Source organism: Bolinopsis microptera, chromosome 5 (assembly GCF_026151205.1).
Source record: "Bolinopsis microptera isolate Bmic1 chromosome 5, MBARI_Bmic_1.0, whole genome shotgun sequence".
Taxonomy (NCBI): Eukaryota; Metazoa; Ctenophora; class Tentaculata; order Lobata; family Bolinopsidae; genus Bolinopsis; species Bolinopsis microptera.
Window position 1 is genome coordinate 13,251,717 of NC_087076.1, and position 24,418 is coordinate 13,276,134.

A 24,418-nucleotide genomic window follows, 5' to 3' on the forward strand; every position below is an offset into this window, starting at 1 on the left:
CCTAATATAGTCACACTGTTCGGAAGATTGTAAAAACGTCTGCCCGAGAATTAGGTTTAAAATACTCTAATAATAATAATAATAATAAATTAATGTTATTTTGATACAGCACCAAAAGGTTAAATAATTTAAATTTAAACCCATATCTCAGCTGTAAATGATACCTAATGACATAGAGATCGTGCATCATCGCCTGAGGACTGTTAAAAACGGAAGTTTTATAGCAACAAGTTCGCAGTCCTGACTAAATAAGGCAGAGAACACCTTTACAAGAAATATCCAAGAAAGGTTAGCAGTTTTCTAACAAAACATATGACAAATAGATGATGACCACAAGAAATCTATGTATGAGCCGCAAATATATATAACCCAAATATACAAACAATTGAATACTTCATAACAATACAAAATTATTAAAAAAGCTTACTGCAGAAAGTAAAACTGATGTTACAGAAAAACCAATACATGTCAAGTCAAATTAATCTGGGCAACAAACAAGTCTAAGACGTGAAATAAACAGAGTGGAAGAAGATGCTAAAAACTTAAACAAAATACAAAGAATAATGCAGCTTTCTCCTGGGTGCCCAACCCCAAAAAATGTTGGTGTCCCGGGATAGATCCTCCTTTTTCTGACCTACAACTAAAATTTTGTTGGCAACACAAGTGAACACGAAAATAATAATATCTCGAATTTTGCCGAAAATCCTGACAAATTAGTAGCCTAAATAATAATTTAATTTAAAGTGCGTAAAATTGGAGCCTGCTATAGATGAAGTTTTAAATCTTACTGATAATGTCTTATTTACTTCATTACAAGATCAAAGGACTTTCTAAACAATGAGCTTTTAGTTTCCCTAAAGTCATTGATGGTTACACCATTTCCCGATTTCTTGGAGAAGGTTGTTCCATAATCTGGAGCAGATTGTAAGAGAATGCTCTTGTGGACTTGTCTATAGTGGCAATGAAGAGACACATCTCTGCCACCACTGGGATTGTACTTGACAAGGTTTGACAGTATACGGTGAACCTATCTCCGAGATCTGGTTTTTTAAACGGTACGAGAAATATTATCTGCGGTAAATAGTAAAACTTGGGCTTCTAGAAACCAACTATGAACTAAATTCCGTTTAAAAAAGTCCGACAAGTTAGTATGTAGTATTATGATTATAATTAAATGTACAACACGAAGCTACAAGTTTGGCTCAGGTCAACATCTAATATTTTTGTCTTTCACTTTTCCAACACTAAGGAAGCTATTGAATGTTTCAGTAGAAAATACTGATATTATATAATAAAACTTACCCCGACCAATTTACCTCAATACACAATTGTACCAATTGGATCCTCAGGGCAATAAGTTAGTAAAAGGTGTTATCACGTGATCCTCGTTCACATGACTGCAGTATGACGCACCTTATGCGCTTGAAAGGTGCAATTAGAATACTGAACTCACACATTGCACATAAGCTCAAAACTGATCACCGACCACATTTCTTAAATATGGTTAAAATGGTCATAGATATTAATTGTTTATTATTGTTATTTCCAGAACAATGACATTTCCCATTTTCGATAAAACTTTCGCCATCTGAACTGTCACAATGTTAGTTTTTACAACTGGTACCAATTCCATAAATACGAAAAACCACCATCCACCCTACTAACAATAGAATGATCCCGCCAACCTCCGCAAAATAAACTTTTTGTGTGACCAAGTTCGTTTATAAAATCTCAATCATATGATAAAGATTGATCCCATAATCTAAAATGAACGGTATATCATAGCTCATCGTTATTATGAAATCCGGAATGGAAGTAATTAATCAAATAGATGTTCCCTTTCAACACAACTAAACAAAAAACGAAATTGCTTTCTCACCAGTGTGACGCAATCGTAAGGGCATGCGAGTTGTTTTCAGATAACTTTTACCCCGACAACGCAATTATGCAATTGCGCCATACGCAAAAAAAGTAAAATACAATTTTTAATTAAAATACAATTTTAATTTCCACAGAAGAATCAAACATGTTGAATTATCAATATCCTATTAATTTTACTAATAATCATTAAAAGTTGCTTGTATGCTCTAACCAAGCACTCACGCTTTGCAGTAGCGCGCGACCGCCGAAGTGAAACAGCGCGTCACGCAGTATGCTAAACACATGGCAATGTGAAGTCTTGCTTTGTAAAATCAAAAACGAGAAAAATAAATAAAAAAAAAAAAAAGCGAACGCTGAAACGCGCGTGGCAACTTAACGTCAGCTGCTAGCTTGTAGCCGCTAACAGCAATGCCGCCGCGCGCCGCCAAGTCTGGGTGCATCTCATGAGACAAAAAACTGGTCAAAGATATCTAATCACTTCCTAAATTAAATCTGTCAATAATCATGTATATATGAGTATTTCGACACTACTCGACAGCAAATAATTGTCGCGCCAATTGACGATGTCAGTCGCCGAAACAAAAATCAAATGCTTTGCTTTTTCGTTTCGGGAACTGTTTCAACACAATGACATAAGTATATCCGACTAAAATATACTTTAATAATGTTTAAAACAACAAAGTAAAAGATTGTTTCCTCGATGGTCCTTCATTCGCAGGCCGCGAAAGCATATTGAGTACGACAAACGATTACACCACCACCGAGCCCGTAATGCTAGTCCATGGGATAAAATTAAATTTATAATTTCATATTTCAAAAATTTCAAAACATATCATGTCATAAAAATAAAACCGCGTGTTGGTTGACTGCCTCAGTTAGGTAAATAATTTAAGCTTAAGCTTGTTGTTAAGATTGTTAAGATGTAGTCATTTTTCGTTTGGTCCTCATTAACCCGGCTCACGATACAATTTTTTTACTTTACAGTAGTCCTTTGAGATTTTTCTAAAAGAGCCGCGCCCCTAGCCTGACAGTTGAAATTTACCTGATTTGATGTATTTTCGAACGCTGATTCTGAATATGATGATGACCAATTGTTAATCGCTCTTCACTCAATTGTCACGTGACTTAGTTCACCCGTTCTCTAGCTGTCCTCGACTGGTACCCCGACTGTAGTCGTATTGTTTGAATAATTTTTCTGAAAAAAAAGTGTACTTCTTAACAGATCGAATCTTAATCGTGTTCTGATATGATTTTTGACTTGAGAAACAAATTTTAGAGAAACAAATTTGAATTTTGATCTTTATTACAGATTAAACATATCATATATAACCATAAAAGCCGCGCGTCGGCTGATTGCTTCAACTTGGATTGGTAGTAATTTCAGTTTACAGAAGCTGAAGGACGGCAGCTCAAAAGCCCCAGTGAACCATCGGAAAGATCAAGGACTCGAGTGCCAATAGTGGCTTTTTCGAACCCATTTTCGCCGATTTGCTGTGGCCCAGATGAGCCGCGCCCTGCTGCTTAACGGCACATGGTGGTTTTTGTTTAAATACTTATTTAAATTTAAGCGATAATTCATTTGGTGGTTTACAGTTTTTGAATCATGTTCATCATTTATTTTTCGTTCAATTATCACGTTTTTACAATTCAGTCATACCATGCATAGTCAACATTGTTGAGGCAACCAGCTTCCGCAGTTCAATAATTGGAGACCGAAAAATATAAATTGATCGAAATTTACAATTCATCGTTATCAAATATAGTCAATAATATTCTTGATTCCATTTAGTACACAATAAGTTGGTTTTATTCTCTTGCAACACTACTGCACAACAAAAACTGCGCCTGTCCACCAGCAACAGCGCAGTCATAGGTGTGCAGCCAAAGCACAGTGGCTGCAAAAGCGCAAATTGCAAACTAAGTATTTTCGCGCGTTTTGACAAGATATATATTATGAGCACTCTTTAAATGCTTTTCATAAATTCCAGAACAATCCTTTTAGTATGATTTTTAATACAACATACAATTTATGGTCTAAATATCATTATCTAGCAATTTTGAAATTTCTAGCTTAACTGTAAATAGAGTTAAGTGCATTTTAAAACAAGTAAAAGTCTTCCATTTTGTTTTGATCATAACATTTTAACTAAGTAAAAGTATTTGGGCATATTTACACGAAATGATCAGAAATTGTCTAAATAACAATACAGTCAAAGTTTTAATGATCGGCAGTAAAATATTCGTAACCAAAACGTTAATCAAAGTTATACGAATTATACTTATTTGTTTACAATATTGACTTTAAATTGAACAAAATGCGCGGAACGCGCGCGATCTTATATCATATATGCGTAGGTGAAGAAAGAGACTAGCCATCTTTACAACAAAGGAAAGGATTTAATAACCTCTACTAGCCTTAGAGCATAACCATGCTCTTTCCACAATGCACAAGTATGAGCAAATAACTCCTTTCGCAGGAAACTAACGCCCTCACAGGCTCCCACGTTTCATGTAACCGACCCCAGGTTTTGGTTTTAGATCGGACACTCAAAACAAAGATAGAAGAGCGGTCTACACGCTTACAGGCTACCACGTCTCTTGGAAACCCAGGATTTAGTTTTGGATCGGACAATCAAAATACCGATATAGATAAACATAAAACAATAGAGGAGCGGTCTACACCCTCACAGGCTACCACTGACCACGTTTAGTATAAGCCAGGATTTAGTTCTGGATCGGAAACTGGAAGCAAGGATATAGGAGCGGTCTACAGTGACGTTACAGGTTTAAAGGTATAGTAGTTGAAATCACTTTTACTTTTAGCAATATTAATGGACTGCAGTTCAAAAATATGGAAATATTCAGGAGCAGGACATGGACACTGTGTGGTTTGAGATATAAACCCATAGGTGAGGGCCAGAGACAAGTTTCCGCTTAGACATGACAGTACCTAGACAACTGTGTATCAACTGTTTGAAGATCCCGTTAACCAGATTTATAAGTAACACCTACCAGGAACACTACATACGACTACGAGTTGCACGTAGCAGGCCATGACCTTCCCTGAGAGTTCCTGTCTCTCCGTCTTTAACCCGACGGAATTGCACCAGGGGTGGTGGTAACAGAGCTTCAAGACTCTCGGAGTCTGTAGCTGATATCTATGTTTTAAGATATCAGCTACATACTCCGAGAAAGAAGACTCCTAACTAAAGCATGCAATGAAATATCAGATTCTTAGAATATCATATCAAGTGGTCGAGACAGTTTTAAAAATGTTAAAATTCGAGTGTTGAATGACATAGCACGTACAATGTACATCTTTACTTTCAGTCTTCTCCATCGCTGATTTCTGTAAATCCTATAATGACTTTTTTCAAGAAATTTAGCCCGCCTAACTCCGAGGAACTTATAATGTCGGCTGGATATAGAGACTTGATCTTTTTTCGTTTGCCGTTATTATATCGTCCCTATAAAATAATACAATTGTAATCTTTGACTTGTATATAAAAATAAATGTCTATTTACAAACGCAAAATTGTATCATCTATCTCCAATGTTTGTTTAGTGCTGTGGGACTAAATCGATAAATACGCTGGAAGCTATAGATCAAAGAGTCTTAAAATTAGGGTGGAATTTCTAAATAGGTACAGCATATTGCAACAGACTCTATGTCTGTAAGAAATCGGTTTACCTCCTTAGTACTTGCTCTAGGAATTCCTTCAACAATGTGATTTAGGAACAGATCGCCACGCAAAATCGATGTTTCTAGTGTCTGGCCCAGATTTTTGACGTAGTTTCCAAGCCAAGACCGGGAACTCCTGTAATTTATACTGTTTATCAATTATGTAATAATCTCTGATCTACGTAATACAAAGAGAAACGAGACTTCAGAGATCTCCTGGATTATGCTGGAGCGTAAAAGGATAAATATAGCAGAGACGTACGTTATTAAAATTTATTCTGCAATAAACGACGAAAAACGGTGATATTATTATTAATAAAAGTGCTTACCTTATATTTCGGACATCTTTTTGCATATATTCTATCCCCTCCTCCGACATATTTTTGAGAAACTAACACGCTCACAGGCTCCCACGTCTCATGTAAACCCAGGTCACAGGTTTTGGTTTTGGATCGGCTACTCAAAAAAATGAAAGAGGAGCGGTCTACACGCTCACAGGCTACCACGTCATATCAAGTGGTCGAGACAGTTTTCAAAATCTTAAAATTTGAGTGTTGAGTGATTTAGTACGCACAGTCGCACATTTTTACTTTCAGTCTTCTTCATATCGCTGACCTCGTTAATTTCTTCTCTTTAGTACGTCCCTATAAAATAATACAATTATAATCTTTAACTTCATTTCCAGGGTTAAACTACCACTGGTAAGCAATTCGGAAAATCATGGGACGGCATAATGCCGGGGCGGGTATGAACCGCCAACCTCCGGGTTACATGCCTAGTGCTTTAATTGAGCTACCGGCCCTATTCAGCTCAGGAATTTCTTGCAAGCGAATCAGTAAGCAATCTTGTTGTTATTTCATATCTGCTGCTATTAGTACACGTACTGCATTATATGCAGCAGGGATAGCCACTGCCACTAATGATCATGGCTCTAGCTAAATGTTTTACTCCATCGGGGCAGCCGAGGCACGTGCAATGTTTGTTTAAAGCTCTCGAGCTAAATTGATAAATAGATTAGACAACCTCGGAAGAGACGCCGGCAGTGTTAGATCAAAGAACCTTAAAATCAGGTTATTCATGAATTTTCGGGAGGTCTTTTAGAAGAATGTCAAAATTCAAGTGTAGAGTGATTTAATCACCACGCTCAGCTATCTAACGTACGGAACGTTCACTAAAAATAGTTTGTGAACGCGTTCGCTAAAAAATTTTAACGTTCGGAACATAAGGAAAGTTAATTGCTATTATGAAATTAAAATGCAGGACATAGCCCAATTATCCGGCAAAGTACTAGCGTTTCCATTGCCAGGCCTTCAGGGCCTTGAGGTATGTTACAAATACAAATGTTGTTTGATCTTGAGCTGAATGGTTGTTATACTATAATATCGTATATATAAGAACGATGTACATTTTACACATCGATCCCTAATGAAGTTTTGTGGAAGATCAAATTCCAGAGAAAGAAACGTATCCTTGAGCAACTTTAAGTTTAACAATTTTACCTTTGACTTCTTAAGTTTCAGCCTTCAGGGTAATCATACCCCAAATCTTTTGGGAAGTACCATGAACAGACCGTTAAATCGACCGCAAGATACGAGAACAGTATATTTGCTGTGGTAACCATAGTTGGTCAGTTTGGTCATTGTTTATTTACTGTCTAATTCCAACAACATGGTTTTATCTCATTGTATCCATCTTAAGTTAAAAACTATCGGAAAATTATCAAAATATTGACTAACGTATACTAACGTTCACAAACGTTCACTACAAAATGATTGGAACGTACGTTCAGTACGACTAAGTTCAGCGTTCACTACAACTAAGGTTAAAAGTGCGTTTAAGTACATTTACCGTTGAATTCACCGTTTTACGAGAGTAATACGTTTTATCAAGAGTAATACAGAGAAAGAGTCCCGACAGTCTCCCTGATTGCCTCTAAATATATTCACGTGACACATATGCCGGTCTTAAACTAACATCATCCAATTAATGGAGTATAACTAAGCCTGTCAGTCTGTAGAGTAAACAAAAGGGGTGACAAAGAAGCCTAATTAAGGAAAGTGAGGTGGAAACAGCTTGCTAACCGTGTGTAATGAGGTTAATAACAAAAGGCCAATAACCACATAGGAAGATGAACTAGTAGTCTAAAATTATGTGTACACTGGTGACAGGAGCGTACAATTACACATGTCTGATATCACAAAAATATCTGAAACCAAGCTTCCTGAATTTCTGCTCAATTGGCCGATACGAATGGCCCAAATATGGGAGGAGATCTAGAGGGTGCAAGAAACAACTGGAAAAAATGATGAACCTTTTTTAGGAAACACGGATATAGTTCTAGAAGGGCCGATCGAACTAGACCAACTTGAATTGACGCATTTTTGAACACTGATTCATATCTTGAAGTAATTGTAAAACAGATACGGTAATAATTAACATGTCAGGTCATATTATTCTGAAATAATTGTAAAATGCCTACCTGCCTAGGTCGATGAAGTCTGGAACGAGTTTCCAGTTTCGTGACAGCGCTTCTCTCCATTTATCTCTATCACTCATGAGCCAACGAACCTTATCAGATTGCAATCCAGTATCTTCTGATCTTGTAGGATGTCCGGAAAGGTCTTATGAGGTCGTCCTATATACCGATGGCCATATGATGGTTGTTAGAAAAGGAGTTGCTGAGCAGATTGGTACTGACGGTAGAAATGTCCTGTAAAATAGATACAGTAATATAAAATATCGGGTCATATCCTAAAATAGAGTAACTGTAAAATAGATACGTGTACGGTAATACTAATAACGTTGAGCCATAATATTTTGAACGATGAATTTATCTAAACAAAAGCATTCTTAATAGAAACTTGAACATTTTTACTCACAAACGATCCATTGGTTAATCATGCTCCTGTCTCGAAAAGAGTATTTAGCTCAATATGAGGGCGTGTATCTTTATTAGAATTCACAGAATCCATTTTCTAAAACCGGAGAAGTATAGTATAATAAAGCAATTTAAAATTTGCACGATCAACAAAACATGACAATAATATGCTCATGTCATCAACTTCATGAACAATAAAAAGCATATAACAAATATGCCAATACACAATGAATAACAAATTTTTAAAAAAGCTGTGAACAGAAGGTAAAAAACTGCGAACAAAAGGTAGCGTACGATCGCGTTTTGAAACAGTGCACAAAGAAATGATCCTAGATTGAGCTCTAGAAATCTAATTTTTGAGTGGAGTACTTGTGGAAGAGGTAATGCAAATTAATGCTGCCTGGTATGTGGAAGAGGCTGACTGAAAAGCTTGCAGAGTATATTGGCTCTAGCTTGTAGCTGTTTCATCAAAAATTGTGTTGACTGTGCGCGGCTCGACCGCGCATTTTTACAATATTTGTGCAAATGGCAAAATCATGCGTTGTTAACGATAAATCGACGTAAGGTCTACTTAGTTCGACTGACGGCGGGGCGCCAAATTTGTGCGCTAGTTGCAGCGCAGCCACTGTGCAAAGCTAGGCCACACACCCATGGCCGCGCCGGTTAAACAACTCTATATTCAATCGTTATATTAGGAAATTTTAGTTAATTCTTTGATCACTCTTCAGTGCCGGTGGGCAGGCGCCCCGCATAGTTGGCTTTCCAAATTTACAGTCTCAAGAAAGCCGATACGGTAATCGAGTCCCGGAGCAGAACACACATTTAGAAAATTGAAAAATTAAAATTAAAATTAAAATAACAAATTAGAAATTAAAAATTAAAAATTACATGACTACGAGAGTCCAGACAGGCGACAAACACACAAACCGGACGAAGAGAGGACCCACTGCTGAATTCGACATATAATGAATTGTTGAAAACATAATGATTCCTACACTAATATGATCTTGAGGCATGCCCTGCATGTACTGTGCGAGTACATTGTAAATAATATCTGATAAGATGGGCCAAAAATAGCGGCACAGCGCGCAAAATGCGCGGCGTGACCGCCGAAATTTTATACTTTAGACATTAACATTTCAATCGGCTTTAGCGCTCAGCATATCTTCATTGAGTAGACATTAGAATTTCAGTTCGTTGGAATCGAAGTTCAGTTCACACCAATCTATTTCGTCGTACCTGGACTGCATGCCGAGTAACTCCTTTTTTATTGTGGATTTCACAAGGTTCGTTGATGTAGAGAAGTTGATATTGCTAGCAGTGTTTCTACAATCGTTCCACATTTTTGTCGATTGATATATGAAGGAGGTGGATGGGGTTGGAGTGATGAATCGATCAGCACGTCTTGATGATCTGTTAAATAGATTTAGGAGTGGGACTGGGGATTCTAATTTATTGATTTTGAACATTTCCAATAAACATGTGTGTTTGAACAAACTGTGTATGGTTAGTAAACCATTTTTCTTAAATAGCGGTTTTGTGTGCTGTTTTTCATAGAAGTCGCTTCCTAATTTTTGCTTGTCTTTACTTCGTGTTCTAGCACAAGTTCTAAACTTTTCTAAGTACGCCTCTCGGTTACCAAATAGTATTCTAACACATTTCTTCTGAGTGATAAATATTGGTTCAAGCCTGTTGTTACTAAGGCCACCCCATACTGATATCCCAAATCGCAAGTGTGATTCAAATAGTGTGTAGTACAGTTCTTTGTAGAGTTTTTCTGGAATAATGTGCCGTATTCTACAAATTTTCCCACTTTCACATTTCAGCTTTGTGTTGAGCGACCGTATATGAGCATCCCATTTAAGCTGATCATCAATAATAACACCAAGAAACTTCACCTTTTTGACTTGCTTTATTACTACATTGTTTAGAGTAAGTACGTGTTCTTCTTCATTATGTTCTACCTTGCTTTTTCTATTCGTTGGTTTAAAGTGAATGTAACAGCATTTCTTAATGTTAATATGCAGGAGATTACATTTCATATACAGTTGTACCAGTTTGAGAATTTGGTTTGCTCGTTCATATAACTTTATCTTACATTCATCCGCGACAAATATATTTGTATCGTCAGCAAATAGAATGAACTTGCCTAGTTCAGTTGCCCTATATAGGTCGTTGATATAAATAATAAATAGTAACGGACCAAGACAAGATCCCTGGGGTACTCCAAAGAGAACTGGAAGCTTGTCAGACTCTTCTCCTAGGACCGAGACGTATTGATATCTATTAGAGAGATAACTAGCAATGAGTTTGTTGGCATTGCCTCGAATTCCGTAATTATCTAGCTTACTCAGTAATTTGTCAGCTGAGATGGTATCGAATGCTTTGCTTAGATCAATGAATATTCCGAGCACGTGCTGCTTTTTATTAAGGCATGATTCTATATAATTCACTGAGAAATTCAGGGCATGACTAGTAGAGTGATTTTTACGGAATCCATACTGATTTTCATAGATCATATTTTGTGACTGGAAAAAGCTGTATAGCCTACTATATATAATTTTCTCGAATAACTTACCAAATACGGCTAAGGTAGAGACTGGTCTATAGTTTTCAAGTAATTCTTCATTTTCTTTCTTGTATATGGGACTGATCCTGCCAATCTTTAAATCGTCCGGGAATATTCCCTCCTTCAAACATTCATTGTATAGTACAGATAATAGGGGGGCGATAATTCTGGATGACGCTTTTACAACATGTATTGGGATATCAGACGATTTGCCATTTTTCAATTCTGATATTATTTTACATACTTCATCGATTGTACAATCATGCATGTAAATACTGGTCGTGTTGGATTTTGGTAGGTAGTCATAGATACTGGGGATGCCATTAATTAATAGTTCGCCGATTTCATTGTATGCCTCGTTAAGATTAGAAGCTAGGGAGACAAAGTACTTATTAAACTCATTAGCTATTACCCTACGATTAGTAATTTTTTCATTATTGATAGTAAATAGAGGTTTGGTTTGTCGTTTTCGTTTACCCCGTATTTGGTTAATTAATTCCCACGTCTTTTTACTGTTTCCGTGCAACTCTGCAAATTTTCCACCATAGAACTTAGATTGAGCATTGCGGCGATCTTTTTTGACCTTCCGCCTGCAGTCACTGTATTTTTTATACTTGTCACGTTTTGAGCAACATATTGGGCATTGGCATGTCCCCCCTTTATTTTCAATTTCCCCAAATTTACATTTAACTTTTCTGACCTTTACCCATTTATCGTAAAGTTCGTGCTGATATGAAATTTTGCCCACAAGGTCTGGTGTAATCCATGGGTTGTTCAGTGCTGTTCTTTTAGAGCATTTAGGGGTTTCTAACTTACAAGTTCTATCTATACAGTCCTTAAATATGTCGTGAAATGTTGTAAAATTGTCGATAACATTATTATTGAGATCATGTTCCAGAGTCTGTAAAAAAGCTTTTACATTCGGTTTGTTGTAATCATAATACTGTTTGTATTTCAGGTCAATTCTGCTAGAGTCCAAGTTTCTATCAAAGATTTGGAAGATGGGTGAGTGGTGTGATATACGGTCAGTCAGTATTCCAGAAGCTACTATACTCTCTACGTCGTTAGTTATTATGTTATCAATACAGGATGCTTTGCAGCCTGGTTTCTCATGTGTTGCTAACGAAATTAGGGGGAAAAATCCTTTACTTAATAGTATTTCTTCATAGCGTTGTACGATTGTGCTATTCTTATCGTGTAAATCAATGTTAAAATCACCCGCTAGGTAACTACACTTGGGGAGACTGTCAAGGATGTCAGAGAGTTCAGATAGTGCAACATTGACATTACCACTTGGAGGACGGTACATTACACCAACTGTTACTGGGGAAGTTGTACTACTTACGGCCACAAAAAGAGTTTCTAAATGTTCAGTGATATGGGATACATTGCCGTTTACTCTGACACTAAGAGTGTCACAAACATAGAGAGCCACTCCAGTGCCCTTTTTTTTATCTGGTATTGTGTTTTGGTAGAAACTGTTGTATCCAGTTAATTGATACAAACTGCTGGATTCAGGACCTTCATTTGTTTCCGCTAAGGCTATGATCGAGAATTTCTTGGTGAGCCTATGGGATTCAATAGCGAAAGTGTCGAAATTTGACTTATTGCCGTCGATGTTTTGGAAGAGAAGCGATGAAAATTCATTCATTTGATTATCTAGTGCTTTGTTGAATTCCTTGACATTGTACGATACGCAGTTATTTAGTATTTGATCTACTTTTATGATAGTGTCATCCACTTCACTACTTTCAATATCACTTAAATTAGTGCATGCAAGTCGAAATGGATTGTAACGAATAACTGCTAAATGTACGCACTTGGGACAGTAAAAATCGTCAGATAATGTGTCATTGTTAATGGATTTGGTATAGCACTTATGGTGCATTGGGCAGTCGCATTCACAGCATTCAACAATGAATTGTCCTACGTTAATGAACTTCGCACAGACTAGGCATACCTCTTTACTCAGGGGAGTCAGAATGGCTGGTAACCATCCTGGTGTCGAGACTCAGCAGCAGTAGTAGAACCCGTCCCACTCAACACGTTCCGATATGAGCGTCCATCAACCTCGTCTGTTCTCCTTTTCCTTCTATCAACTCCTCCATTCATTCTAAGAAGCACTGTGTTACGAATCAAAGTGCCTAGTTTAGCTGTACCCCTCCAGTTAAGGTGGAGATAATCTGGTCGCTGGTCTCGGCCGATGTTTCTGGCTTCTATCATCTCAGAGGCACGATCTACAAACACAGTGCAGAGCGTCCTATACCTCCGGAGGTTATGAAGACTAGAGGGACAAAGGATCCTTTCTCCGACTGAAGTACTCTCTCTTCATACAAATCTTTCTTTTCTTTCTCATGATCTCTATAGATCTTATCTAGTAAGATAAATGTATTTGTGTAAGATCTAGTAAGGTAAATGTATTTGTGTCACAGTTAGGATGTGTGACCCTGATGTCATAGAATATTCATTCAAAGGGTGCTTCATCCTGGGTGTTGGTCTTCCTTGAGAATGAGCTTATCCTTACACTTCTCGGAGGAAGAAAGCAGCAGTGTCTCTTATGGCATTGTGGCGCATGGAAACGTATCCACCTAGTTTACAGTCAAGGGCGTGGTAGATACTGTTTACATTTACGCAGGCACATTTAGAGGGCACTCCTTGGATCTTCCAACCATAACGTAGGCGTATGCTGTCTTGGACCTCCTGCCTGTTCAGAACATAGTTGAGGTCCTTCAGTGGTAGTGTTGAGAGCCATGTTGAGGCTCCCTTCTCTCTTGCTTGGCCTAGGTGGTTCTTAAGTTGATGATCTGACTCATTATAGAGCACCTTGAACCTTTGGGAGAGAAACTCCTCTTTCTGTTTCCTCAGTTCTTCTTTCTTTTCTTTTATCTTGCCCAGGTCCAGCTTGGTGATATCCTGGTCTTGTTGGTTCATCAAACTCACAAGGTTTTTAGTTACTGCTACTGAGTGATACTAGGGCACGTGTTAATGAAAAATGTACGTGTCCTTCCACAATCCCTTCTGTTGGGTCACACGTTATTGGGAACTGAGATCGCTATCGTGTAACTAGAAGCAGTATATGCAAAGTAACTTTGGTGATAGGTGATAGGCAATATCTTACTATAGGCCTATCTAACTATAGGCCTATTAGCAATCTCTCATTCTTGTCAAAAATCATTGAGAAGTGTGTATCTATACAGCTCACCAGTTATCTTGAGGATAACAACTTGCTTTCTAAAGTTCAGTCCGGCTATAGGAAGTTTCATAGCTGTGAAACTGCAACAACCAGAATCCATAACGACATCTTGATAACTATTGACAAGAAAACTAAAGTTGTTCTTTTACTTCTAGATTTGAGTGCTGCCTTTGATACTGTCAATCACCCAAGATTAATCAAGAAGCTAAGATCTGCTTATGGCATTACAGGCATTGCTCTTACATGGATCAGGTCCTACTTGGCTAACCGTTCATTTTGTGTCAAAGTCAAGGATTCGTCTTCCTCAGCAACTGTTCTTGAGATAGGTGTGCCACAAGGTTCAATCCTTGGCCCCCTGCTATTCATATTGTACACCAAAGATCTTGAGAACATTTCAAGTATGCATGGGTGCTGTATTCATTTGTATGCTGATGACACTTGTCATACGTTGTATGACCCGCCGCGCACGAAGTGCGCGGCTCCCCCTGTAGCGTCGAAGACTATAGCGTCGAAGACTATAGTGAAGCGACCGTGGGGGTCACCACGTGATACAAGATGACACCCAGCTGTATTTCACTCTTGATTCTGATGACCCATCACAGCTAGAGCACAATATGGAACACTGTATGTCTGATATCAAGAAATGGATGACAAACAATTTCCTTCAACTGAATTCTTCTAAGACTGAAGTCATCGTTATATCCTCTAAATCTGACTCAACAAATATTCCAGCCTCTCTACAGATTGTTAAGGATCAAGAGCCACATGTTGTTAGTGGAACTGTGAAGAGTCTTGGGCTGTATTTGGACAGTTATCTTTCAATGAGTGATCAGATTACGTCAGTGGTTCAAGCATGTAATATTCAGATCAGAAATTTGTGGTTTATTGCATCAAAACTGTCTTTTAACCTTAAGATTCAGCTTGTTCATGCTCTAGTACTCTCTAGAATTGATTATTGCAATAGCGTATATTTTGGACTGAGCTCTTATGATTTAAGTCGTTTACAGAAGGTGCAAAATTCTGCTGTAAGATTTATTTTTGGGAGAGGAAGAAAGGCACACACTACTCCACTTCTTAAGAAAGTTCATTTTCTACCAGTTAGATTTAGAATAGATTTTAAGATTGCCCTACTTGCCTACAAGTGTTTAAATAATATAGCTCCTCCTTACTTAAAAGAGTTGATATCTCCTAGGCAGCAAAGTTTTAAAAATGTACGTCTTGATAATGATTACACCAGATCTTAAAGAGATTTAAACCCATCAACCAGTGCGAAACGTTACTCTCTAAGCTCAGGGGATGCTTTTAATACTTTCAACACTACTATATAACAAATAATTTGAGGATGTGCAATGTAAGCCAAGAGTACCCGCAACATAAAGAAATGCAGCTGTAAACAACTTGCACGGGGTGCATGTGAGCTCTCGGGACCAGTGGCATCAGAAGACTGGTTATCAGCCTCGATATTAAGATGAGTTCTTCTTAGATTCATGTCACATCTGCATCTCCTCCATCAAGACACAAGCACTCATCTCTTCATTGCCCCACCCTAGCCCAACTCCTCCCTCCCATTACCTGTTGCGGGTACTCTGGACTGCATGGACATTCTTGAATAATTGTTTATAGTGGTGTTGTAGTGTTAACCTCTATGCGTCATTAAAAATCATTTCTATTCATGTTCTGTATTATATATAATATACTCTTCTTTTTTCTTTACAAAAAAAATCAGCCCCACCCTAAAAATAATACACAAATCTACTTTAGACAAATTAATAAAAACAATATTTGTCTCCCCTTGCCCAGTGCAGCCCATCCCGCTTCCCCGCCGCGCCCCTCCATTCCCTTGCCCTTTTGCCCCTCCCATGACACCAAGCAAAAAAACACATCACAAAAACACATTTTGCATTCATCTGATAAGTCTATGTTCTTCTTTTTACTTTAAAAACTGCTCATCCTGATTTCAAATTACTCTTCTTCTTTATATCACTCACTCATATGTCAAAACTCTTTTACTCTCATCATCTTATTTTCAGGCTGCTGGCTAGTTCTATGGTGCCCTGGTCCCGATCTCATCATGTGCTCCTTGCTAACCATACACTAATGCAGAAAAACACAGAAAAGAAAACTCTATCCTCTGGATCACCCACCCAGAAGTCCTCGAGCCTACAAGCCAAACGTCGTCAAAGCCCACGTGGTGTAAGTCCTCTGGCGAAAGGAGGACAAGCCAGTCCCCTCGCAAACAAATCTACTACTCCCAAGTCAAGTTCAACAAGCTCCAATGAGCAGAAAAACAGTAGTGATCAGACGAAGAAAAAGTCAGAATCTACTAAAAAGACCTCTTGCCCATGTAGCAGTTCCCTAGACGGAAAAGACTGGGTAATACAGTGCTCAGACTGTAAACAATCATGGCATGCCTCTTGCGGTAACCTACCTGGTACCAATAAACTCTCCCAGGGTGATTTAGACTGCATCAGCCAAAAATGGCTATGTCCCTGGTGTTACACGTGCATCTTTCCTAGGCCTAAGAACCACCCATCTGCTAAAAAAGAAAAAATTCTTGCTGAAGAAGCCATTACCTGTGCCACAGCAGTTCAACTCAACGAGAGCACCCTCCTGGAAAATTCATTGCTCCAGAAGATAAGTGAATCGGTTAAAGAAACCATTGAAAGGTCAATTCCGAGCGTCGACATTACATCCCTGAATGCTCGACTAGAAGACCTTAACAATGAAATTCAGGAGTTCAAAGGAAGAACAAATGCATCCCCTCAGCTTAACTACAGAGAACAACCTAGACCTGTTATTCCATCACCCACCAAAAGAAATCTAAAATGTCCTGAACAGCCTTACGAGCAGTACAAAGATTTATACCTGACAGACAAGGAACTGAGCAGTGTAGGAGACCTTCTAGGTTTTCTGAAGGACTCTGGAGACTTTATCGAAGAGAATGGCCACAGCGTCCGGCTGTATGGAGAGCCCTACAGCTACACTGGTTCCCAGCCCCCTAAACAACAGGAGCCCATCCCACCTGAACTTGTTTCTATTATTGACAGGTTCTCCTCAGAACTACAACTCGAGCACAAGCCAAACTCGGTCCTCATTAACCACTACCCTTCCTCAGACAGACTCTCTCCATCCCAAAGCTACCTAGCTATGCATTCTGATGACGAATCCACTATTCTTGCCAACTCGAAAATCGTCACAATCTCAATTGGTGCGACTAGAACTGTGCTTTTTGAATCCAAACAAGACAAAGACCTAGATCCTATTGAGCTTGATGTGAAGTCTAACTCACTTTACACTATGACAAGGTCTTCACAAAATTGGTACCGCCACGGTGTGCCAAAATTACCTGATGATAACCCAACAGAGGAGAGATTTTCGATCACCTTCAGATCTCTCAGCAGCCAGTCTCGACGAAGCATCGTTTTAATCGGTGATTCGAATACCAAAGATGTCAACTTTGGGGATGGTGCAGGTAAAGTTGGTCATTCCTTCCCTGGTAAACGAGTCAAGGCTGCCCGTGTTAAAGACATCGATCCACACCTGTGTGCTGGATTCTCCAACGCTTTCCTTATGTGTGGTACCAACGATCTACGCTGTGAAAACGTAAGAAATGTCTCAGATATCCACGAGACAGTGTCAACTTTAAAGATCAAACTAACTGAAATACGTCAATTGTGTCCACTTACTAACATTTTTGTTGTACCTGTTTTACCATCAAGAATCCATGAAATGAATAAAAATATAATGCTCTACAACAACTTGGTACAGGATATGATAAAGAACTGTTTTCCTAATATTTGGTTTCAGGGTATGTATGGTTTTTTAGATAACAATAAACTATTATCGGTTAAGTTCACTAGGGGTAACGACACGATTCACCTAGGAAGTAGAGGTTTAGCTAAGTTTGTAAGCCACGTGAAAAACTGTGTGTTTCTGAAGGAAAAGGTGTCTAAGGAGTCAGCACAGAGGGTTGGATCCACTGGTCCAACCTAACCGACACATTACTATGATCATGAAATTAATTAAGGAGGTCTGTGAGCCATGCTCAAGGCCCATCAACATTGGGCAGCCCCTACTGGAATGTGAAGCCTGTCGGACAGCTATTCATACTAAATGTTTTAAAGTAGCAGGTTTCTGCCCCACCAATGGTCTATGGGTATGTAAGGTTTGTTCACTGAACGTGATACCACGCTACAACCCCTTCTCTGGGATGATTAGTGATGGTGGTGATAAATTCTACGATGATGAAGGTGGATGTGATGACGAAACTATTCAAAAAATTTCGAATGTTCTAGACCAATGTCAGAGCTACTCTACAACTGATCTTAATAGGGTAGTCAGGGAGCTTCAAAACTCATGTAATCTTTCATCCACACACTCAAAATTCACATCCTACTTTGTCAACTTAGATGGTAACAAAACCAACTTCGATTGTCTTAATGTTGAACTCAAACGGATTGAACTAAATTTCTCTGTAATTGGTATCACTGAAACAAACACAGATGAACCTCTTAAAGAACTATACAGAATACCGCAATACAACAGTTTTTATCAGGTCACTCAGGAAAACAAGCTGAAAGGGACTGGTGTTGCCCTGTATGTAGCAAATCACCTTAATGCAGAAGTCATAGAAAATCTTGGCTACTGCACGCCTGATATTGAATCAATCTTTGTTAAGATCACTCAATCATCCAGCAAGCTCACACTCATCTCAGGGGTCATCTATCGCCCTCCTAATGGTGACATTCATAATTTCCTTAAGTCATTTGATCACATATGTAAACTCCTCCCTAAATCCGGTGTACGTATAATGGGGGACTTTAATGTTGACCTTCTTAAAGTGAATGGTGATGCTGGTCATGGCAACTATACTCTTTTTGAAGAATGCTTATTTAGAAATGGTTTCGCTCCCGTTATTTCGATACCTACACATGAGAGACCAAATTGCAAACCATCTTGTATTGACAACATCCTCACGAATGACCCTGGTAACTGTGTTCTCTCAGGTTGTATAACAGATAGAATTGGTGACCATGCTCCAACATTTGAATTCACTGACATCGAATTTGAGGTTGGTCCAAAAAGTGAAAAACATGTCCAGTACTACGACTTCAGTAATGCCAATCTTAATAAATTCCTAACCCTACTAAACACTGACCTCTCAAAGCTGCACACTTCTCATGAATTCTCGGATTTTACTAAATTATTTGATCGTGTACTTGATGCAACATGCAAACTTGTAAAGCCAAAAACTACTAAACGGAATCCTATCAATAACCCCTGGATAACAGATAGTATCTCAGCAGCCGTTGAAAAAAAACATGAATTAAAAGATAACTGGATTACATCTAAAACTAAGGCAAACCCTGATGGAGACCATGTTCTTGAACAAACCTTCAAGGTATACCGAAGGATCCTTAAATCTGTAATTAACTCTGCAAAAAATACTTACTCTTGCAACCAAATCATAGAAAATAAGCACGACCGTAAGAAGACATGGCAGATCATTAATGAACTTAGAGGGAAGTGTAAAAAGACTATAAAACCCTCATTTATAATCGACAACAGAAAAATAACAGATAGAAGGGTTATTGCAAACGAGTTCAACAAATACTTTAACTCAATTGCCTCCACTCTAAATGAATCAATAGCTGACCTGCCTATACAGGCTTCTGAATTTTCAACATTTGAAGACTACCTCCTGCCATCCAACAATAACTCTATATTCCTATCTGACTGTTCACATACTGAGCTCATGGAAATAATTTCCAAGTTGGAAAATGGCAAAGCTAGTGATATTCCGATCCGTATAATCAAAAAGTCAGCTCATTTAATCTGCCCTGTTTTAGCCCAACATTTCAACAAACTCATGATGAGCGGGGTATTTCCTGATGTTTTGAAAGTTGGGAAAGTTACTCCCATATTTAAGAAAGGAAACCAAGAGGATATAGGAAACTACAGACCTGTCTCTACACTGCCTATATTTGGTAAGATATTTGAAAAAGTGATATACAGCCGTATCTACAGTTCCGCTCTGTCACAAAATATCCTTGATGAAAACCAATTTGGCTTCCGCAAGTCCCATTCTACTAGCCATGCTGTTAACTACTCTGTTAGGATTATTGAAGATAGCATAAAAAAACGAAACCATGTTCTAGGAATATTTATAGATTTGAGTAAAGCATTTGACACAATCGACCATAGTACACTCCTAACAAAACTAGATAGGTATGGAATAAGAGGCAATGCAAACTGTCTTATTAAAAGCTACTTATCAAATAGAACACAGTATACAGAAGTCCTTAATGAAAAATCCGAAAACCTTATCATTAAATATGGAGTTCCACAAGGCTCTGTTTTGGGACCGCTCCTTTTTCTTCTATACATAAATGATATTGCCAATTCCTCGGATTTAGGAACTTTCATACTATTTGCTGACGACACCAACATTTTTATTGATGGAAAAACTGTAGAAGAAGCTTATGAGAAAGGCAACAAATTGCTAAGCTGTATAAAAAAGTATATGATCCTTAACAAACTTCACATCAACATGTCAAAGTGCTGTTATATGCATTTTAAACCAAAGGCTAGTAAACCAGTAGAATTGCCAGATTCGCTTCAACTCCATATTGATGGCTTTCCAATTAAAAAAACCAAAGCAACTAAGTTTCTTGGAGTTGTTATTGACGAACAGCTTTCCTGGGGGCCTCATATAACAGCACTTAAACGAAAGTTAAACTATGCCTCTGCCACCTTAAATAGAATTAGGGACTCTGTACCAAAGGAACTCCATAAAGACCTCTACCACACACTATTTGAATCCCACCTTACATATTGTATCTAAGTTTGGGGTGATGCAGCACTCTTTAGGACAGCAAGTATCTGGCTGTCTCAGAAGCACTGTGTACGGGTCCTCTTTGGTGATAAAGAGGCATACCTAAACAAGTTCCTTACATGTGCAAGAACAAGAGAGTTTGACAGCCAGGCACTTGACCATACATTCTTCCAACTAGAGCACTGTAAACCACTTTTCAAGCAACAAAACATCCTGGCTTTCAAAAATTTATATACATATCACACATTTATGGAAGTTTTTAAAATACTAAAACTAAGGTGCCCAGTATCACTGCAACAGCATTATCAGTCATCTTTTAGAAAGGAAACCACTATCATTTCACAACTCCCATCTAATGACTTTATATCAAGATCCACCAAAATTTGGAACACAATTGCACCTAAACTTAAGCTCTTTGACTACTCCTACAAGATTAGCCTTGCTAAAAGTCGCCTGAAAAAGGCACTTCTAAAGCTGCAACATGCTTATAATGATTCGGCATGGACTACAAGCGATTATGACATAATGCAGCTGTCATTTGAAAACAATCCCCTTCATCAAATTTAATCCAGTGATCTCGGCCCACAGGCTCCTCCTATTAAACAAATTTGATTTTGGTAAATGTGTGCTGACTCCACCACCTATGTATTTAACCTAATATTTAGTGTATTACAGGTAGAAATTGACTTAGGTACCAGGTATTTTTTCTCTTAGGTAGATATTAAGAATTTGGTTAATTTCTTAATTGTATGACTATTTCCATTACTGAGACGTTTTTAATATTTAATTTAGGAGGGTTTTTGAAATTTTTATAGGAATGGTTCACAGAGTGAACAGATTCCAGATTTATATATTTTTAAACTGATATTTAATAAATGATTAAAAGAACAAATTTTAAAGTTGCCATTAGATCCAAAAATACACCCATTATGCTCACTTAAAAACAACTCTAAATCAGTAGGCTGTCACTCTATTAATGCACCACACCGCTACCTCCACTGCACTAATAGTTATACAATAAATTCTACAATCCTAATTTTGTATCGTGATGGAGACCGGTGTTCATACAAAACATTTACTAGGTTGCCGTTTGGTGTGAGCAATAGCGAACAGCACGCACACTCCTTTGCCCCGTCAACCTATATCTAATCTATTTAAAGAGTGACAACCATACTGCACATTGAATTAGAATTCCGTTAAATATCAAATTGATTTATTGTAAACTTGTTTAATCTGTAATAAATGGCATAAAATTGAAATTTTTGTTTAACTGAAATTTTTGTTTAACTGATCTATTAGAGCTTGGATGAAAAAATACTTTCTAGCAATGAATGACAGTAAAACACAGATAATCGTTTTTGGTCCTATGTCCGTCCTACGAGAGATCAATATAAAGGGAGTGAATTTTGGGAGTGACACAACTATTCGATTTGTGAGCACAGTTAAGAATCTTGGGATACATATGGACTCTGGGCTTACTATGAGCAACCATGTTGTTGAGTTGAAGAAGAAATGTTTCCTAACACTACGCAACCTCACTAAGATACGGTTTCTGCTGACTACAAAACAGCTTAAGACAATTGTTAATAGCCTCGTTGTTTCTTGTTTGGACTACTGTAACGCCATGTTTTACGGCATCTCCAAGTACCTCATACATCAACTACAGCTTATTCAAAATGCCTGTGCAAAAGCAGTAACTGGAAAATATAAATTTGATCACCTAGGCGACGATCTTGATAAATTGCACTGGCTTAATATACCTAAAAGAGTGATTTTTAAAATATGTCTCTTATCTTTTAAGGCTATTAATGGAATAGCGCCACTGTACCTTCAAGATATGTTTAAGTATGCTCACCATGGACACACTGTTAGGCTCATAGTCCCTTATCGTTCAACCAAGGGTTTTGGTGATCGTAGTTTTAGTGTGGTTGGTCCACGAGTTTTTAATGCACTACCAGACTCAGTTAAACAATGTTATTCTGTTGAGGCGTTTAAGTCCGCACTGAAGACTTATTTGTTTACTTTATCTGACACTGAGGTAGCAAAAATGTTTTATTAATAATTTTAACCCTCTCTTTGACTTATCTAAATTATATTAGCTTTTTGGAAGTTTTATGAACGAATTTATACATAGAACTTTATTTTGCTTTTGATATATAGTTTTAAAAGTATTTTTGTAAACTAGTTGTAGTGACACTGCTGAGTAAAAGTGTACGCTTAATAGTGGTGTTTTTAAATTTCAATTTTAATTAATTAATTAATTATTTTTACCTTAGTTTTCCGCCCTCTCCTAACTATGTAAACACAGAGAAAGCTTTTAGTCACTGTGCAGTTAAAGTATTTAGCATTTGATTGATTTTGCATTTACATAGGTAAAATGAACTTGTCATGTCTAATTTTCAATTAAACTAAGCTCAGTTAATGTAAGAGCCGCTTTAGAAAGCACTGGAGTTTATCTCCAGTGCAGGATTAAATTATATCTAGTTATATGATTTAGCTATAAGGCGGTTTATAAATGTTGTATTTATTTATTTATTATTATTATAATATGAAATTACACATCTTACTTTAACTTTATCCCGTCACCCATGGACTTATTAATTAACGGCTGGTGGTGGTGTCATCGTTCGTTGTACTCAAAACGTTTCACGGTTGCGAATGCCGGCCCATCGAGGAAAATCTTTTTACTTTGTATTTTAACCATCATAAAGTATGATTAGTCGGATATAGTACTGAGTTCAAACAGTCCCCGAAACGAAAAAGCAAACATTTGATTTTTGTTTCGGCGACTGAATCGTTGATGGGCCGGCAAATATTTGTTGTCGAGTAGTGTTGAATACTCATAAAAACATGATTATTGATTTAATTTAGGAATTGTATATAACTATCTTTGACCAAGTTTAATTGTTAATGAGAATGCACCCCAGCACTGGGCGAGCGCGGCGGCTTTGATGTTAGCGGCTACAAGCTTGAAGCTAGGCAGCTGCAAAAAAAAACGCCGCGCGCGTTCACAGTTCAGCGTACGGCTTTTCGTTTTTGATTTTACAAATGACAAAGCAACTTTTAATGATTATTAATGGAATTATCGGATATTTATAATTCAATATGTATTGATTCTTCTGTGGAAAATAAAAATTGTATTTTACTTAAAAAATTGTATTTTACTTAGTATGATTATTGAAAGTGTAAACTCCAATTGTAGCTTGGAGGACTTTGCCGCTTCGATTCCCCTAAATGGGTCGGCCGTGCATCAAAACCGTTAATTGCAATTACATTGCAATGTGATTGCAAAAAGCAAATTTTCTGCTCTTATTTCTTTGTTTGAATTGAAAGCTGAGAGGAAATTCCCCTAGACATAATTTGTTATTCAATAGATTTAG

The 24,418-nt window shown here is 37.7% G+C and overlaps 2 protein-coding genes and 3 long non-coding RNA genes across 6 annotated transcripts in view; 3 read left to right on the forward strand and 2 right to left on the reverse strand.

The window, feature by feature from the left end:
* The window catches only part of LOC134815018 (penicillin acylase 2 proenzyme-like), a 79,574-nt gene that overhangs the window by 35,605 nt on the left and 19,551 nt on the right, over positions 1–24,418 (forward strand). The gene's annotated exons all lie outside the window — the stretch shown is intronic.
* LOC134815706 (uncharacterized) lies at positions 4,012–8,273 on the reverse strand. Its single transcript, XR_010160277.1, has 4 exons — positions 8,043–8,273; positions 5,893–6,207; positions 5,573–5,699; positions 4,012–5,348 (listed from the first exon to the last, which is right to left on the reverse strand). It is a non-coding gene; the product is annotated as an uncharacterized LOC134815706 (long non-coding RNA).
* Positions 9,633–13,119, reverse strand: LOC134815358 (uncharacterized). The gene is made up of 2 exons (XR_010160250.1): positions 12,971–13,119; positions 9,633–9,854 (listed from the first exon to the last, which is right to left on the reverse strand). It is a non-coding gene; the product is annotated as an uncharacterized LOC134815358 (long non-coding RNA).
* Positions 9,644–12,407, forward strand: LOC134815357 (uncharacterized). Of its 2 annotated transcripts, none has more exons than XR_010160249.1 (3): positions 9,644–9,727; positions 11,969–12,073; positions 12,236–12,407. It is a non-coding gene; the product is annotated as an uncharacterized LOC134815357 (long non-coding RNA). The 2 variants fall into 2 exon arrangements; XR_010160248.1 differs by lacking the exon at positions 9,644–9,727 and adding an exon at positions 9,956–10,373.
* The window catches only part of LOC134815019 (GTP-binding protein 4-like), a 56,352-nt gene continuing 47,449 nt past the window's right edge, over positions 15,516–24,418 (forward strand). Inside the window, exon 1 of the mRNA XM_063823455.1 lies at positions 15,516–15,542. The gene's annotated coding sequence lies outside the window, so the exon portion shown is untranslated. The remainder of the gene's footprint in view (positions 15,543–24,418) is intronic.